The sequence below is a fragment of the Cebus imitator genome, unplaced genomic scaffold (genome assembly GCF_001604975.1).
Source record: "Cebus imitator isolate Cc_AM_T3 unplaced genomic scaffold, Cebus_imitator-1.0 Scaffold101, whole genome shotgun sequence".
Classification (NCBI taxonomy): domain Eukaryota; kingdom Metazoa; phylum Chordata; class Mammalia; order Primates; family Cebidae; genus Cebus; species Cebus imitator.
The window spans coordinates 3115173-3134392 of NW_016107416.1; the positions used below are offsets into that span (position 1 = coordinate 3115173).

The window sequence follows — 19220 nt, forward strand, 5'->3', positions numbered from 1 at the left end:
AGACAAAGGCGGTTTTTCATTTTTTAAAAAAAAAAAAGAAGAAATCAGTGAAGGTATAACTTTGATCTAAAGATAAGTTTGTTCAAAATAATAATGTCAATGATATATGTGATTAGGTACGCTTATGTATGCCTACATATCAGTAAATTACAGCAATGATTCAAAAGACAGGAGGGAGGAATTCATATTTTGTTATAAAGTACCCACACTATACCCATGAAATGGTACAGTATTACCTGATAGTGGACTTTAATTAGTTTTAAATGTATATTGCAAAGTCTAGGGTGATCACAAAAAAAAAGTAAGAGAAGTACAACCGATACACGAAGAAAGGAGAGAAAACTGAATCATATAAAATGCTCAATTAAAAGGCAGAAAAAGAAAAGAATACAAAATGGAATCAAAGGACAAGGGTAAGAAATAGCAAATGGTAATACATATGGCAGATATTAATCCAATTATATTAATAATCACTGTGAACATCAACAGTCTAAACGCATCAATTAAAAGAGATTGCTAGCAAGGCATGATGGCTCACGCCTGTAATCCCAGCATTTTGGCGAGGTCAAGGCAGGCAGATTACTTACGGTCAGGAGTTCGAGAACAGCCTGACCAACATGGTGAAACGCCATCTCTACTAAAAATACAAAAATTAGCCAGGTTTGGTGGTATGTGCCTGGTAATTCCAGCTACTTGGGAGGCTTGAACCCAGGAGATGGAGGGTGCAGTGAGCTGAGGTCACACCACTGCACTCCCGTCTGGACAACAGGGTGACACTCTATCTCCAAAAAAAAAAAGTCAAAGTGGATCAAAAAACAAGCCCCAACTCTATGTTGTCTGCAAGAAGCACACTTTAATACAGACACACATAGATGAAAAGTAAACCAATGGAGAAAAATATGCCATCCTAACAACACTAATCAAAAGAAAGCAAGAGTAGCTATCTTAATTTCAGACACAGCAGACTTTAAAGGAAGGAAAGTTATCAGGGATAAAGAAGGGTATTACATAATGATAAAGGGTCAGGTCTCCAAGATAACATTACATCCTGAATGCATATGTACCTACCAACAGAGCATCAAACTATGCAAGGCGAAAAAATTTTTAAAAAGACAGCAAATAAAGAAATGAATCTACTATCATAACTGGAGACTTGAATATCCTTCTATCAGAAATGGACAGATTTAGCAGGCAAAAAATCAGGAAAGCTATAGTTGAATTCAACAACACCATCGATCAGCTGGATATAACTGACATCTACAGGCTAATTCATCCAAGAACAGAATATTCTTCTCAAGCTCACACTTAACATACTCCAAGACATCACATTCTGGACCATAAAACAACCATTAACAAATGTAAAAGAATAGAAACTGTATATAATGTCTGCTCTCAGACCACAATGTAACTAAACTAGAAATCAGTAACAAATATAATTGGAAAAAGTCTCAAAATACATGAGATTACACAACACATTCTTAAATAACACATGGGTCAAAGAAGAAATCTCAAAATAAATTTTAAGAATATTTTAAACAAAATGAAAATGAAAACACAAAAGCAATGCTTAGAGGGAAAGTTATAGCACTGAATGCCTGCATTAGAAAAGAGGACCTAAAATCAACAATCTAAGTTTCTACCTTGGAAATCTGGAACAAGAACAAATTAAATCCTAAATAAGCAGAAGAAAAGAGTAAGAATCTTAGCAGAAATCAATGAAACTGAAGGCAGGAAATCAAGAGAGAAAAATCAAAACCAAAGCTGGTTCTTTAAAAAATAAAATAAATCAATAAAATTGATAAGCTTCTAGGTAGGCTAACTAAGAAAAAAACAGACTACAAATTACCAATATCAGAAATGAACAAAGGCACATAACTACAGATCGTACAGACATTAAAAGGAAAATAATACTATAAGGTAGGGCACAGTGGTACACGCTTGCAGTCCCAGCACTTTGGGAGGACAAGGTGGACAGATCACTTGAGGTCAGGAGTTTGAGACCAGTCTGGCCAACATGGTGAAACCCCATCTCTATTAAAAAAACACACACACACACACACAAATCAGCCGGGTGTGGTGGCAGGCACCTATAATCTCAGCTACTTGGGAGGCTGAGGCATGAGAATTGCTTGAGTCTGGGAGGTGGAAGTTGCAGGGAGCCAAGATCCCACCACTGCACTCCAGCCTGGTCAATAGACTAAGACACCATCTCATAAAAAGAAAAAAAAGAAGAAAAAAGAAAAAGAGGCTGGGCATGGTGACCTCACCTGTAATCTCAGCACTTTGGGAGGCCGAGGTGGGTAGATGACGGGGTCAGGAGATTGAGACCATCCTGGCTAACACAGTGACACCCCATCTCTACTAAAAAAAAAAAATACAAAAAATTAGCCAGGTGTGGTGACACATGCCTGTAGTCCCAGCTACTCAGGAGGCTGAGGCAGGAGAATCGCTTGAAGCCAGGAGACGGAGGTTGCAGTGAACTGAGATCGCACCTCTGCACTCCAGCCTAGGTGACAGAGCGAGACTCCGTCTCAAAAAAAAAACACAAAAAAAGAATACTACAGGCCAGGTGTGGTGGCTCACACCTACAACCTAGAGCTTTGAGAGGCCGAGTGAGAGCTCCTCCTGCTTGAGGCCAGGAGCTCAAGACCAGCCTGAGCAACACGGCAAGATCCCTTTTCCACAAAAAAAATTTTAAAAAATAGCTGAGTATGATAGCATGTGTCTATAGTCCTAGTTACTTGGGAAGCTAAGGCAGGAGGATCATTTAAGCCCAGTTCATGGTTACAGTGAGCTATGATCCCACCACTGCACTCCAGCACCGGCAAGAGAACAAAATCCTATCTCATTAAAGAAAGAAAAGAAGGATACTACAAATAAGCTCTATGCCTATAAATTTGATAACTCGAGATGAGATGAACCATCTCATCTTGTAAGACACAATTTGTTAAAACTCATACAAGAATAGACAATTGAATAGGCTTGTAGCTATTTTAAAACCTCCATCAATAATAATTCCCAAACAGAAAGCACAAGGCCTAGATGGGTTCACTGTGAATTCTACCAAATATTTAGGGAAGAAATTATACCAATTCTATACAATCCCTCCTGGAAGATAGAAGCAGAGGGAATATATCATAACTTATGAGCCAGCATAATCCTAATACCAAAACCAGAGAAAGATATTATAGAAAAAGAAAACTATAAACCAGGATCTCTCATGAACATAGATGCAAAAATCTTCAACAAAATATTAACAAATTGAAGCCAACAATGTATAAAAAGAATTATACATCATGACCAAGTGAGGTTTATTTCAAGTATGAAAGGGAAGCTTAACATTTGAAAATCAATTAATACAATCCATTATATCATATCAACAGGCTAAAAAAAATTTTTTTAAAATTGCATGATCAGGCTGGGCACAGTGGCTCACGCCTGTAATCCCAGCACTTTGGGAGGCCGAGGTGAGTGGATCACGAGGTCAGGAGTTCAAGACCAGACTGACCAACATGGTGAAACTCTGTCTCTACTAAAAAATACAAAAATTAGCTGGGCATGGTGGCTCATGCCTGTAATCTCAGCTACTTGGGAGGCTGAGGTAGGAGAATTGCTTGAACTGGGACCCGGGAGTCTGAGGCTGCAGTGAGCCGAGATTGCACCATTGCACTCCAGCCTGGGCAAAAAGAGTGAAACTCTGTCTCTAAAAGAAAAACAAAAAAACAAACGACAGAACCCCTTATTCTAATAATTATACTCCTAGAAACATAATAAAGAATGTTGGTTTAAAAAAAAAAAAAAAAAAACCATTTTATACTCATCAACTTGGCAAAAATAGTACAATAAAAGGAGGGGTTGGTGAGGATGTAGAACAATAGAAACATTCCAGCAGGACATATATTCCTCATCACTTTGGAGAGCCATTTGGAAATTACATATCTTATGAACCAGCAAAACTACTTCTAAGTGTCTGACTTGGAGCACCAGGAGAAATGTAAAATAATGTTCACTGGGGCATCCAAAGTAACTATCCCCCAAAAGGGGAATGGAAAAATTGGCTTATTCTAACAAAAAAAATGAACTGGATCTATGAACCAGTATAAATCAAGTCAATCACATGATTAGAAAAATATGCAGGTTTTGTTTTGTTTTGGAGATACAGTCTCACTCTATCGCACAACCTCAGCTCACTGCAACCTCTGCCTCCTGGGTTCAAGCAATTCTCCCGCCTCAGTCTCCCAAGTAGCTGGAATTACAGGCATGAGCCACCATACCTGGCTAGTTTTTGTATTTTCAGTATAGACGGCGTTTCACCAGGCTGGCCAGGCTGGTCTCAACTCCTGACCTCAGGTGATCTGCCACCTTGGCCTCCCAAAGTGCTGGAATTACAGGCGTGAGCCACTGCACCCAGCCAAAAATGCAGATTTTTGAAAAAACAGAGAGTACATTGTTTATATAAAATTCAAAGGGACAGAATAATATTAAGTAAAATAGGGCTGGACATGGATCTTTTCAAGATAGGCCTCTTTAAATATTAATATCCAAAACCATACAAGGAATTGTGCCAATAAACTGTAAACAGCTTTAAACCTCTACTTTTACATAACAAAAGATATCTGTTTTAGTCTCCTGTATTTCCAGTATTGTCATAGATGGTCCCTTTATGCATTAAATAATGTTATCACATGGAAAAATCTCCATACCATATCTCGATTTATATCATAAAAATAAAGCCATGTGTAAATAATAATTTGGCTATAGGAAATGAAATATGACAGCATGCAGTGTTTACATAACATATTGTAAGGCAACTGAAAAATGGAAATATTGCTAAGACCTAAATAAATGGACAGATAGCCCATCTTAATAAATTAGAAGATGCAATATTATTAATGCCTGTTCTCCCCTAAAATGAACTAGGTATATTCAATGTAATTACAACCAATGTCCCAGTGGGCATTTTTTAAGAAACTGACAAGATTATTCCAAAATTTATATGGAAAAGCAAATGACCTAGAATAGTCAAAAGAACCTTGAAAGGGATCGGGCACGGTGACTCACACCCGTAATTCCAGCACTCTAGGAAGCCAAGATGGGCAAATCACCTGAGGTCAGGAGCTTGAGACAAGGCTGGCCAACATTCTGAAACCCCGTCTCTACTAAAAATACAAAAACTAGCCAAGTGCAGTGGCAGGAGGCTGTAATCCCAACTACTCCAGAGGCTGGGGCAGGAAATTCGCTTGAACCAGTACGGCGAAGGTTGCAGTGATCCCAGATAATACCATTGCACTCTAGCCTGGGCAATAGAGCAAGACTCTGCTTCTGGCCAGGTGCGGTGTCTCATGCCTGTAATCCCAACGCTTTGGGAGACTGAAGTAGGTGGATCATGAGGTCAAGAGTTCAAGACCAGCCTGACCAACATGATGAAACCCCATCTCTACCAAAAATACAAAAAATAGCTCGGTGTGATGGTGCACACTTGTAATCCCAGCTACTCAGGGGGCTGAGGCAGGAGAATTGCCTGAACCTGGGAGGCAGAGGTTGCAGTGAGCAGAGATTGTGCCACTGCACTCCAGCCTGGGTGACAGAGTGAGACTCTGTCTCAAAAGCAAACAAACAAAAAAGAACCTTGAAAAGAGTAGGGGAGAAACTTACTTTACCTGATTTCAAGACTCACTATCCAGTCAAACAATCAAGACAATGCAGTACTGGCAACAGGACAGAGAATCACGTCAATGTAACAGAAGGGAAAGTCCAGGAACAGACCCATACATACAGTCGAACAATTTTGAGTAAGGATGTCAGAACTGAAGCAGACAATGAGGAAAGTGTTTTGTTTTGTTTTGTTTTAACAAATGACACTGGCATAACTAGATATAAATGGGGGAGAGGTCTCGATATCACTCATAAAAATTAATTCAAAACAGATCATAGACTGAAATGTGAAAGCTAAAATTATAAACTCCAAGGAGAAAACATGGGTTTATACTTTCTGAACTTTGAGGTAGGCAAATATTTATTAGGGCACAGACAACACTGACCATAAAATGAAAAATTGGTAATTTTGATGAAGACCAATATAAAAACTGCTCTTCAAAAGACACCAGTAAAAAAAATAGATGGCCAGGTGTGATGGCTCATGCTTCTAATCCCAGCATTTTGGGCGGCCAAAGCGGGCGGATCACGAGTTCAGGAGATCCAAACCATCCTGGCGAACACAGTGAAATCTCATCTCTACTAAAAATACAAAAAATTAGCTGGGCATGGTGGCATGTGCCTGTAGTCCCAGCTACTCAGGAGGCGGCTGAGGCAGGAGAATTGCTTGAACCCGAGCGGCAGGAGTGCCACTGCACTCCAGCCTGGGCAACAGAGCAAAACTCCATCTGATTAAAAAAAAAAAGGGGGCACGCTACAGACTAAGAGAAAATATTTGCAAATATATCCAATAAAGAACTTGTATCTAGATTAAATAATTAAGAAAAGATATATAGTCTTATTTTTTAAATGGGCAAAGACTTGCTGTCATTTCCCAAATGGCTAAGAACATTAAGATGCTCAACATCACTAGTAATCAGAGACAGACAAATTAAAACTACAATGATGTCATTACATACCCATTACAATGGCTAGAATGAAAAAGACTGACAATACCAGGTCTTAGGCTATACAGCAATTATAAGTGTCATATGATGCTATTGGACATATAAAATGATACAACTTTGGAAAAATTTGCCCATTTTTAAAATTAGAGTTAAAAATATACATACCCTATAGCATGTCCTTATAGGTATTTATCCACAAGAAATGAAAACCTGTCTACAAATATACCTACCCTATAACCCACAGCACATCCTTATAGATATTTATCCACGAGAAACGAAACCCTGTCTACAGCCTAAATTTCTATCAAAGGTACATGGAAAAACAAAATGTGGCCTATGTGCATAATGGAATACTACTCAGCAATAAAAAGGAACTAATCCAAGCAACAAGATGGATGAATCTAAAAATTATTATTGTGCATGAAAACAAGCCAGACTTGGGTGGGTTGGGAGAGGCAGAGAACAAGACACTGTATGGTTCCATTTATATAAAATTCTAGAAAATGCAAACTAATCCACAGTGACAGATTGCCATGAGACAGGAGTAGAGAGGGGGACAAATTACAAAGAGGTGTGAGGAAACTTTGGGAGATGATGGAAAAGTTCAGTTTTAATTATAGTGATGGTTTCAAGGGTGTATGAAAACTTACCAAATTGTACACTTTAATATGTGCAGTTTATTATGTAGAAATTATACTTTGGTAAAGCGGTAAAAAATTGTTTTAAAGAAACAAGCAAACTAAAAGACTTTATAGCATAATTAAGAGTTAGAAGTCACTTCTAATATATGCAATTTTCTGATTATATATTGTTCTTCAATACAAAGTTTTTTAAAGGAGGAACATCTATCTAAATGGCCTAGCAATCCCACTCCTTTACCCAAGATAAATAAAACATCTGTCCATAAAAAGACTTGTGCAAAAATATCATAGCCATTTTCTTCAGAATAGTCCCAAACTGGATGCAGCCTAGTTGCCCACCAATTGGAAAATGGATAAGAAATCTGGTATATTAACATATTCTTTTTTTTTTTTTTTTGGTGTTTTTTTTCTTTTTTTTATTTTTTTTTTTTTGTTTTTTTTTTTTTTTTTTTTGAGACGGAGTCTTGCTCTGTCACCCAGGCTGGAGTGCAATGGCATGATCTCGGCTCACTGCAACCTCCACCTCCTGGGTTCAAGCAATTCTCCTGTTCAGCCTCCACAGTAGCTGAGATTACAGGCACCCACCACCATGCCCAAATAATCTTTGTATTTTTAGTACAGGCAGGGTTTTACCATGTTGGTCAGACTGGTCTCAAACTCCTGACCTCAAGCAATCCACCTGCCTCGGCCGCCCAAAGTGCTGGCGTTACAGGCCTGAGCCACCAGGCCCGGCCATATTAACATCTTCATACAATTGAATATTACCCATCACTAAGAAGAACTACTGATATAAACAACAACATGGATGAATCTAAAAACATGCTGATAGCCTGGCAGACATGGTAAAATCCCGTATCTACTAAAATAATAAAATAAAATAATAAGCCAGGTGTGGTGACCCACACCTGTAATCCCAGATACTTGGAAGCTGAGGTGGGAGAATCGCTTAAACCTGGGAGGCAGAGGTTGCAGTGAGCCAAGATTGAGCCACTATACTCCAACCTGACAGAGCGAGACCCTATCTCAAAAAAACGTTGAGGCTGAGGCAGGCGGATCAAGAGGTAAAGAGATTGAGACCATCCTGGCCAACATGGTGAAACCTCGTCTCTACTGAAAATACAAAAACTAGCTGGGCATGGTGGCACATGCCTGTGGTCCCAGCTACTCGGGAGGCTGAGGCAGGACAATCACTTGAACTGGGAGGTGGAGCTTGCAGTCAGCCGAGATTGTGCCACTGCACTCTAGACTGGCAACAGAGTGAAACTCCTTCTCAAAAAACAAGAACAACAACAAAACAAAAAACAAAAGAACACATGCTGAGTGCAAGAAGCCGGTGATGAAAGCATGAAAGCATATGTAGTTACGATTTAACTAATACAAAGTTATAGAACAGGCAAAACCTATATATGATGAAGCAACTAAGACTGCAGCTGCTCTGGGGATGGGCAAAGGACACAGAAGAAAAAGGTAAAGGGAAGGGTAATGGAAAATGTTTTATACCTTGCTAGAGGTGTTCAGAAAAACATACTATGGACATGAAAAAATTTTAAGTCTATAAAACACTACTCAATTACTAAGTTAAACATTTAATTTTTTATTTTTAATTAAGAGTACTTTTAAATTCACCTTGGATAATTCCTAAAAGCATAATGCAAAATTCAAATTTAGGCTTCTAAAATAAGCCTATAATTTCAACTGTGTTGAAGAATAAATTTTATTAAAGTCTCAATTTACTGACTTTCTTTAAAAATGTTTTATTGGCTGGGTGCAGTGGCTCACGCCTGTAATCCCAGCACTTTGGGGGGCCAAGGCAGGTGGATCACCTGAGGTCTGGAGTTTGAGACCAGCCTGGCCAACATGGTGAAACCCCACCTCTACTAAAAATACAAAAAATTAGTTGGGTGTGGTGGTGGACACCTGTAATCCCAGCTACTCTGGAGACTGAGGCAGGAGAATCACTTGAACCTAGGGGGAGGGGGAGAAGCAGAGGTTACAGTGAGCCGAGGTCTACTATCTTTTATATATTGACTCTTTTTCAGTAATAAAGGATCTAACCTTTTATAACTTTCTACAGTAGACTGGTATTCCAGAGAGGACACAGTCTTAATAGTAAATGATTTCCTCAATAAAAACATTTTATGGGCCGGGTGCGGTGGCTCACGCCTGTAATCCCAGCACTTTAGGAGGCCAAGGTGGGCGGATCACTTGAGATCGAGAGTTTGAGACCAGTCTGACCAACATGGAGAAACCCTGTTTCCAGTAAAAATACAAAAAATTAGCTGGGTGTGGTGGCGCATGCCTGTAATCCCAGCTACTCAGGAGGCTGAGGCAGGAGAATTGCTTGAACCCAGGAGGTGAGGGTTGAGATGAGCCGAGATCTGCCATTGCACTCCTCCACCCTGGGCAACCAGAGTGAAACGCTATCTCAAAAAAAAAAAAAAAAAAAAAAAAAAAAAAATTAGCTGGGTGTGGTGGCGCATGCCTGTAATCCCAGCTACTCAGGAGGCTGAGGCAGGAGAATTGCTTGAACCCAGGAGGTGAGGGTTGAGATGAGCCGAGATCTGCCATTGCACTCCTCCACCCTGGGCAACCAGAGTGAAACGCTATCTCAAAAAAAAAAAAAAAAAAAAAAAAAAAAAAAAAAGGTTTTTTTTTTTGTTTGTTTTTTTTTTAGAAATTACTTTTAGGAGGACCTTACCAAGTATGATATGTTAAGAAAAGTATTAGCTAAATCCATAGAGCAGGCCATGCAAGGTGGCTCATGCCTATTATAATCATAGTACTTTGGGAAGCTGAGGCAGGTGGAACACTTGAGCCCAGTTTGGGACCAGCCTGGGCAAAATGGCAAAAACCTTTCTCTACAAAATATACAAAAATTAGCCAGGCATGGTGGCACATGCCTATAGTTCCAGTTACTCAGGAGGATCACCTTAGCCTGGGAGGTCAAGGCTGCAGTGACAGAGTGAGACCCTATCTCAAAAAAAGAAAAAAAATCAATACAGCAAAACAACCAATAATGTGACTTGAAAATACAATATATTCTTTATATAACCCCAATTTTGCATGTTTCCCAAACATAATTTGTTCTCTGTAATTTTCCAATAATGTTTATTTATAAAGAATAATTATGTCTTGGTTTATTTGGTTTATTTCATATTGTAACAAACAGCACTGGAAACTGGTAAAGGAATTCAGTGATCCCACTTATCTGTGAATAGGGTACTTAATAAACATTAATGGTTTAAAACATTTTTTATGCTAAGTTTTTAGAATAAACATAGTGTAAGGAAGTAGCAATGAATGATGCATTTTATATTTGAAAAATCTTGGGTATAGTACTTGTTAACACAGAAATTTCAAAATCTGGCTCTTGAATCTGTTTATTATGTTACTAGTTTTTAAGGCTTGGCTTAGCTGAAAAGGCAGCTCATGTAGAAACATACACCCAAAAAGAAAAGTACATCTTTGGCTGTACTTTCTATTTGGAGATACTGTTAAGTTTCTACCCATCAATTATACAGATTTGGCTAGTAAAAAGTTTGTTCTCCCTATTTGTCAATCAGCTATTCTTGCAAATAGATGGAGGATTTGTATTTATAAATTTTAAATAAATGGATTCAAAATCCACCAAAACTGTGTTTGGAAGGCATTTAAAAAGTTAGAAATGGCAGCTGGGCAAGCTGGCTCATGCCTGTAATCCCAGCACTTTGGGAGGCCGAGGCAGGTGGATCAAAAGCTCAGAATATCGAGACCATCCTGGCCAACACGGTGAAACCCCTTTTTTACTAACATACAAAAAATTAGTTGGGTGTGGTGGCATGTGCCTGTAGTCCCAGCCACTTGGGGGGTTGAGGCAGGGGAATCACTTCGACCTGGGAGGCAGAGGCTGCAGTGAGCCAAGATTGCTCCACTGTACTCCAGCCTGGTGACAGAGCAAGACTGTCTTGGAAAAAAAAAAAAAAAAGCTAGAAATGGCTTCTCTGTTCTTAGCGTGTGGAGATATGAGTATTTTAAGAGGACACACATTGATTCTGTTCACCCATTTTCAACCCATATACCCTTCTGCTTCTTTGTGGTCCCTGCTTCTTCAATGTCATCTTCTACTGATTCCCTGTTTATACCTAAACTGGCATTCCTCTCTACTGTGGAGAACAGAATACCTATCTCAGATTTTTCTATTATGCCTAGCTCTGCTTAGAGCAGAAAACCAGTATGCATTTTTTTTGTTTTTTGAGATGGAAACTCGCTCTGTCACCAGGCTAGAGTGCAGTGGGGCGATCTCATCTCACTGCAACCTCCGCCTCCCTGGTTCAAGCAATTCTCCTGCCTCAGCCTCCAGAGTAGCTGGAACTATAGGCGTGCACCACCATGCCCAGCTAATTTTTGTATTTTTAGAAGAGACAGGGTTTCACCATATTAGCCAGGATGGTCTCGATCTCCTGACCTCGTGATCCGCCTGCCTCAGCCTTCCAAAGTGCTAGGATTACAGGCATGAGCCACTGCCCCCAGCCCAGTATGCATTTTATTAAGGGCAAATACATATATACTTAAAAAAACAAACCAATTTCTTTTTTTTGTTTGTTTGTTTTTTCGTTTTTTTGTTTTTTTTTTTTTGAGACGGAGTTTCGCTCTTGTTGCCCAGGCTGGAGTGCAATGGCACGATCTCGGCTCACCGCAACCTCTGTCTCCTGGGCTCAGGCAATTCTCCTGCCTCAGCCTCCTGAGTAGCTGGGATTACAGGCATGTGCCACCATGCCCAGCTGATTTTTTGTATTTTTAGTAGAGACAGGGTTTCACCATGTTGACCAGGATGGTCTCGATCTCTTGACCTCGTGATCCACCCACCTTGGCCTCCCAAAGTGCTGGGATTACAGGCGTGAGCCACCGTGCCCGGCCCAAAACAAACCAATTTCTAAGTCATAAGTGATATATTTTAAGACATCTGCCTTAAACCATGAAAAACATCTTAAAATAACAGCAGTAAGAGCATATGAAAAAGCTTCAGAGATCATATAATCTGAGGTTTTAAAAACTATTTCACAACAAAATTCTTCCAGGTAAAATTTTACAGCCTCCCAAATATATAAAGCTTGGCAAAAGCATTGCTATTTTATGTTCAAATACATTATATTAATTTATTGTAAACTCAGATATAAATTGAGGGTCAGGGGTGTTAAACAATCCATTTATTTTTGTGTGCTTTGCTTTGATTTCAGTCAGGTAAGCAGTTGCAGCTCTTCAGGATACACTTCAAATATACTGATCCAAATGTTTTAAACAATAAAAGGAAAAGCTTTATTCTTAGGAATGTCTGCCCCGTTGCACCCCCAAAATAACCATGTAGAACCATGTAGCACTATGGTCTTCAAAGTGTTAAAAAATTTATATACACACGCATACATATACATATACACACGTATATATGAATGAGTACGAGTGCCAGAACCATTCAATGGGAAAAGGACAGTCCTTTCAACAAATCATGCTGGGAAAACTGGATATCCATACGCAAAAGAATGAAGTTGGACCCTTACCTAATTTACAAAAATTAGCCCCAAATGGATCAAAGACCTAAACATAAGAGTTGAAACTATAAAACTCCTAAAAGAAAACAAGAAAAATCTTCATGACATTGGATTTGGTAACAATTTCCTGGACATGACACTAAAAGCACAGACAGAAGAAAAAATAAATTGGACTTAATGAAAAGTTAAAACTTTTGTGCAGTAAAGTATACTATCAAGACAATGAAAAGACAACTCACAAAATGGGAGAAAATCTTTGCAAATCATATATTTTATAAGGGGTTAATATCCAGAGTATATAAAGAACTTCTACAGCTCACCAAAAAACAACCTAATTTAAAAATAAGTAAAGGACTTGGATGGACATTTCTCCTCAGATATACAAATGGACAATAAGCATATGAAAAGATGCTCATCATCACTAATTATTAGGAAAATTCAAATCAAAACCACAATGAAATACCACCTCACCCATTAGAATAGCTATTATCAAAAACAAAAAAGAAAAAAACACTAGAAGTGTTGGCAAGATGTGGGGAAACTGGAACCTTTGGGCACTGCTAGGTGGAATGTAAAATGGTGCAGCTGCTGTGGAATGCAATATGGCAGTTCCTCAAAAATTAAATACAGAATTAGCATACAATCTAGCAAACCCATTTCTGGGTATATAGAAATAATGAAAAAAGAACCAAAGCCAGGGACTCAAACAGCTGTATAGCAATACTCAAGGTAACATTATTCACAGTATTTGAAAGGTGGAAACAACCCAAATGTTCATAAATGTGATATATACATACAAATGAATATTAATCAGTCTAAAAAAGGAATGAAATTCGGATACATGCTGCATGGATGATCTTGAAGACAGTATGCTAAGTAACATAACCCAGACACAAGAATATTGTATGATTCAAAAGTAGAAAAGCTGTTGGGGGGGGTAGAGTGGGAATGGATAGTTACCGTTTTGTTTTTGAACAGGGTCTCACTCTGACATCTACTGTGCATGATCACAGCTCACTGCAGCTTCCTGAGTTACTGTTCACTGGGAAGAATTTCAGTTTGGAATGATAAAAAAAGTTCTTGAGATGGTGGTGATGATGGCACAACAATGTACTTAATGCCACTGAGCTGTACACTTAAAAATAGTTAAAATGGTAAATTTTATGTTATGTATACTTTACCACTTTTTTTTTTTAAGAGAGTATGTGTGTGTTGCTTTGGTGGCAGTGTAAAAACATGGTTAAGGACACAGCTTTAGAATTAGGCTGCCCAGTTTCAAATCCAGCTCTGCCACTATAGCTCTGCAGTTTTGGGGCAACTAACTTATTGTCTGTGCCTGTTTTCTCAAATAACAGACTATTTCACAGGGTTATGGTGAAAATTAAATAAATTAGCACATATAAAGTGTTTAAAACAGTGCATGTCATACAATAGTCACTTTTTACTATTACAAGTTTAAAATATATTTTTATTAAGTCAAACATCTGCAGGATCTCTGAAATTTTCCAGTTGAGTGAAACAGTTTTAAGAACCAGTGATCTGGTTCTTAAAACTTCTCATTTTATAGGTAAAGGAATTAAGAGTCCAAGATAAGTTATCTGCCTGAGGTCACATCTTGTTTCACTAATACTAATTTTCCTAAAACTAAGTGTTTGGGATTAACAATACTAATGTTGACATTCAATCACTTCCAAACCAAGGCAACCAAAGCCATGAAATTCTATAATGTGTATCCAAGAATCTGTGAATAGTGTGAATAGTAAAACCAAAAGACCTCATAATCAAAGACAATGGTTAAAAACACCTCTTCGGAAAAAGTGTTCAATATTTATGAAAACACACCCAATATGCCCACTACTCCACTCCTTTCATCCAACCACATACTCTAATCTTAGTGAGACCTCTGGGTCTGAAAAATTAGCTGCTGCTTCTAACAAATAAAGCTAATGTTTATCACAAGGCAACATCTACAAATAATTCTTAAATTCAAACAGAAGAGACAGCAATCTAATACAAAATGTCTAATTCAAAAAATCATGAATTAAGCTTTTTGTACTTACTTGAGTAGAGCTATATCTGGTTTCTGGAAAATTCACCACACAAAAAGCAAAATAACCAAGGCAATCTTTGAAGGTCAGACTCAACAAGAGTTAAAAGCTATTGAACGTCTCCATTTTGCCCCTCCCCCAAGGTCCTCCTCCTTAATTCGGCTCTCAAAGGATAGCACCACCACTACGTGAAATATCCTCCCCCTCCCCATCTGAATCTGCTGAAATCCTACTCATCCTTAAAGGTTTCACTTAAATGCCGACGCTACCGTGCATTCCCTCCTTAATATAGAATTAATGTCTCTTCTTCGCTCTCCTACACCTCAACATTTTAATATATGATGCACTGTATTACAATTACCTACATTCACTAACCCCCTGCACCGCATCCCAAAAAAAACCACCCCGAGGAGGAAAGGAGCTTAAGGTGCTGTTAAATACCTCTGTGCCAGGCAAGGTGCTATGCATTTTGCATACATTATCTCATTTAATCTGCATGAAAAACATCTGGGGAGGTAAACAGGTGGTGTTATTTCCATTTTACTGACAGGGAATGTATTGCAGAGTCCAACAGCTTACCCAACATCACATTGCTAGCCAATTCCAGGGCGTACGGTTTGCCCCGCTCCAAAAAGCTCTTTCCACCACCCCATGCTTGTTCACCTGGTGTCCCCCGACCTAACAGACAGACTAGGTATTCCATAAATGCTGAATTTAATATCCCCATGGACTCAATAGGACCCTTTAATAATCCGATCACGCCTCATCCCTAACCCGTTACCTTTACTATTCGTTAACTGTGCACTTACCTACATAAGCAGCTCTCCCCATCTCCTTGAGAAATGCTGCAGACAGCATCAACCCTTATTACAAGACTGAGTGAAGAACTTTTCCATTCTCCCGGATTTCCCCAACGGATCTTCCCAAAGAATTTAAGAAATGCACACACGCAAGAAACATGTAACTCCCCCAAGACTTTTATTTCTTATTAAACCATGTCTTCGAGCTTACAAGGTTTATGCGGTTTCCATCTCACACAGTGAGGACACCCTAAGTCACTGCCTTAAGAAAACCACATCTGCCAACCTGTCTTAACACGAAGGCATCCTAATACTATCACACTGCCCCCTCCGTCCCTCCCCCCCTCCCCCGCCATGAATTGCAGTTTGGATTTCCGGCGGGAATGTATAATGCACACCGCGAGAGGAGATAGGGTTAAAAAGCAATGGAGCAATTGCTTAGCCTGCTTAATTAGAAAAAAGACACAGAAGGCGCCCCGCCTTTCAAAGTCTCTGCACTGAACTCATCTAGGAAAGATGTGGGCATCGAAACCCAAGCAATCCGACATCCAGTGGCTGGTTTCTGCGGCTGGTCAGGGGAGAGTCCTTTCCTCCGTCCGGTCCCGGACCACCAGCCGCCAATGCCGGGTCGGAGAAACCTAACCGCACCCTCCCCAGGCGGCCCCTTATCTCATTGTCTCCCTCAGTCGCGGTCCCCAGGGGCGCAGGGTGCAGTCCAGGCCCCGCCAGCCCCCACTCACTGGCCGGGCGCGGTCCAGCCGGCCCAGGTCCGAGCCCCAACCTGGCAGCGACCCCGCCCCAGGCTGCGGCCGCCCGCACCGCGCCCGGATGGCCCGGCCGGGCGCCGGGAAAATGGAGGCAGGAGCCGCAGGAGCGCCTCAAGGCTCCGCGCCCAGCTGGCTCCCTACCCTTGCCCCGAGGGCGAGGCTGAGCACTCACCGCGGCAGCCGCTCGACCCTTCCGCGGCCCCAGCTACCGTCACGGTCTGGGGTAGGGAAGCCGCCGTTCGCGCTCCTCCAGCCCCCGCCGCCTCCGCCTCCTCCCCGGGCGCGGCGCTCCCTCGCCAGAGACGCAGCTAGGGCCGGCAGCTCCCGCGCCGCGCGCTCCGTGACTGACTGACTGACTGGCTGGCGGGAGGCGTCGGCGGTGTCGGCGGCGAGAGCGGGGGCGGGGCGGCCGCAGCGCCCCGCGGCGGCTGAGCAGAGTGTGGCCGCGTCCAGCGGAGAGGCAGAGGGCGGCGTTGAGGGCCGGTAGACAGTGGGGACGACTCCCCGCTGGCCGCCCGAGCTCCCCCGCCCGCCGCCAACCACTCACTTCCGGCACAGGCCGCCGCGCCCGCCGCCCTCCTCCAGCCCGCGCCCCCCCCCCTTCGCCGCCCTCCCCTCTGGCGCCGGGCCGCACCCAGCCGCTGCTCCGCTCGTGCCTCGCCTTTCCTCCGCAAGTGCCTGTGAGCTGCCTCCAGGAACGAGTGAATCAGAGAATGAATGAGTGGGGAGGAAAATCCCGGTGCAGCCCCACCCCTTGCTCGCCTTTACTAAGAAGCGGGCCCAGCGGCCTCTGTCCGAACGCCCTGGGAGACGCGGCAACCTCGACCTGGTCTGTCAGATTTATGCATCCACCTTTACGCCGAGACTCCAGAAACGCATCCGGGATTGGCTCGGACACTTATAGGACCACTGTCGTTGAGATCTGTGAGGCCCTTCTTTAGGAAATCCCATTTTGACCAAAAATTCTCTGCAGTTTCATGCAGTGTATTGGGAAGCATTTAGAAATGGGACATTTCGATGACCTTTAATTACTTTTAAACTTCGAAATCTATTTATCCTGCCTCCTTGATTTCTGTCCCTGACCCTATCGGAATTGTGTAGTAGTAACCTATCCGCGTTTTTCCTTATCGCTAAGCTCAGCTGCTGCTTATTTTGATGCAGGCTTGACTTAGGCAGACTTTTAGATTTTAAGTTATGTCCTTATTTTGACCTTCATCTAAAGTTGATCAAAGAAAGGAAAAAATGTAATTAAGTTATATTTGCTTGGCCACATGGAAAGCAAGTTTGTTGACAGCATTAAAACAATTGAGGATTTGGGAGTGTGACCTGAAATTGGTTGCAATGAACGTTCCTTTTTCATGTCTTCCCCTCTGCTTGCTAAGAATTTCTGTTATCTTGAATTTTCACAGACAAAGAATTATTGACTGTACATTTCTGAAATCCTAGCTCCCTCTCTAAGAATGAGAGTGTTCATTTCTCTGTCCTGGGGCCAAATCCTGGTCTGGTTAATTATGTTTTTACTTCCTGATATTCTTGAGGACTTTCAAGTGGTTTCAGCCTTTTTTGTACAATCTGTTCCAAACTGGTATTTAGCACCATACAATACAGATACTGACTGCCTTTCACACCTGAGATATTTGTACTTTCAAAACTTAACTGTACTTTTGTATTCTAAGTTCAATAGGTTCGTCAATATTCTTGTATAGAATAACACTGTCTCTTATACATGAGGATGATCCTGCTTGACCACTTCTTTTTTTTTTTTTCCCATTTATTTTATTGCATTTTAGGTTTTAGGGTACATGTGAAGAACATGCAAGATTGTTGCAAAGGTACACACGTGGCAGTGTGATTTGCTGCCTTCCTCCCCATCACCTACATCTGGCATCTCGCCCGTTGCTCTCTCTCCCCTACTCCCCACCCTCCACCGTCCCTCCCCTATTTCCCCCCAACTGACCCCGGTGCGTAGTGCTCCCCTCCCTGTGTCCATGTGTTCTCATTGTTCAACACCCGCCTATGACCACTTCTTTTAGACTTCTCTTCCTTTCTTGTGGAATTCATCGTTTTGCCAACTAATTATTTCAAGAAGTTCTTCTCCCAAAATTAATGTAATACAACACTTTATTCATCCTTGTATCTTCCACAATATCTAACATAGTATCTTGCACAATAAGTATTTACAAATTAATGAATACTTTAAAATGTTTCATAAGTGATAATTTTATACAAATCTATCTAGTCTCTTATTTCCCTTGTGACCAAGTTTGTTGACATTAGACACACCTGGGTATCAAACCTAATGAATCCTATAGTCATTAAATGTACTAGGCTGTGTGATACCTTACAAGGAAGATGATTCATTGAAATCTCCTTAAAAAAAATAGACCAGTGAGTGCCTTTTACATAGGTGTTAGCCACCTCTCTCCTACAAGTGCTTACGCTAAGATCAAGGCTAATTAGAAGAGAAAACGGTCACTTTCAGTCATTGAGAAAAGGGTGTTATCAATTTCTTTAAACCATTAAATCATTCATTCAATAAGAGTTTATTAAGCTGCAATTAAGGCCTAGGACTACAAAGACAAGAAAGTCATGACATGATGCTACCTGCCCACAAAAATCATGCCGTCTGTGGGTAAAGCAGGTAAGGAAGTCACTGTTAGACTAAAAGTCCATTCCCAGGTCAGGAAAGCCTTCCCCATGGAGAGATTCTTGAACTGAATGTTCAATGACAGGGAGGAGCTAACCAGAAGGAGGGAGCAAGCATTCCAAACAAAGAAAATAATATCTTTACAGGTGTGTGGAGGCACCAAACATCACGATGCTTTAGAGGCACCATA

The 19220-nt window shown here is 40.9% G+C and overlaps 1 protein-coding gene and 1 pseudogene across 8 annotated transcripts in view; one reads left to right on the top strand and one right to left on the bottom strand.

Annotated features, from left to right (window-relative positions):
• The window catches only part of RAPH1 (Ras association (RalGDS/AF-6) and pleckstrin homology domains 1), a 96154-nt gene extending 79079 nt beyond the window's left edge, over positions 1-17075 (bottom strand). For 4 of the 8 annotated variants that reach the window (XM_017536858.1, XM_037741484.1, XM_017536865.2 and 1 more), the window contains exon 1: positions 16556-16796. The gene's annotated coding sequence lies outside the window, so the exon portion shown is untranslated. Of the gene's footprint in view, positions 1-16555; positions 16797-17017 lie in introns of those variants that run through there. The other 4 variants (XM_037741483.1, XM_037741482.1, XM_037741481.1 and 1 more) reach the window with 3 other exon arrangements.
• The window catches only part of LOC108310051, an 18094-nt pseudogene continuing 14898 nt past the window's right edge, over positions 16025-19220 (top strand).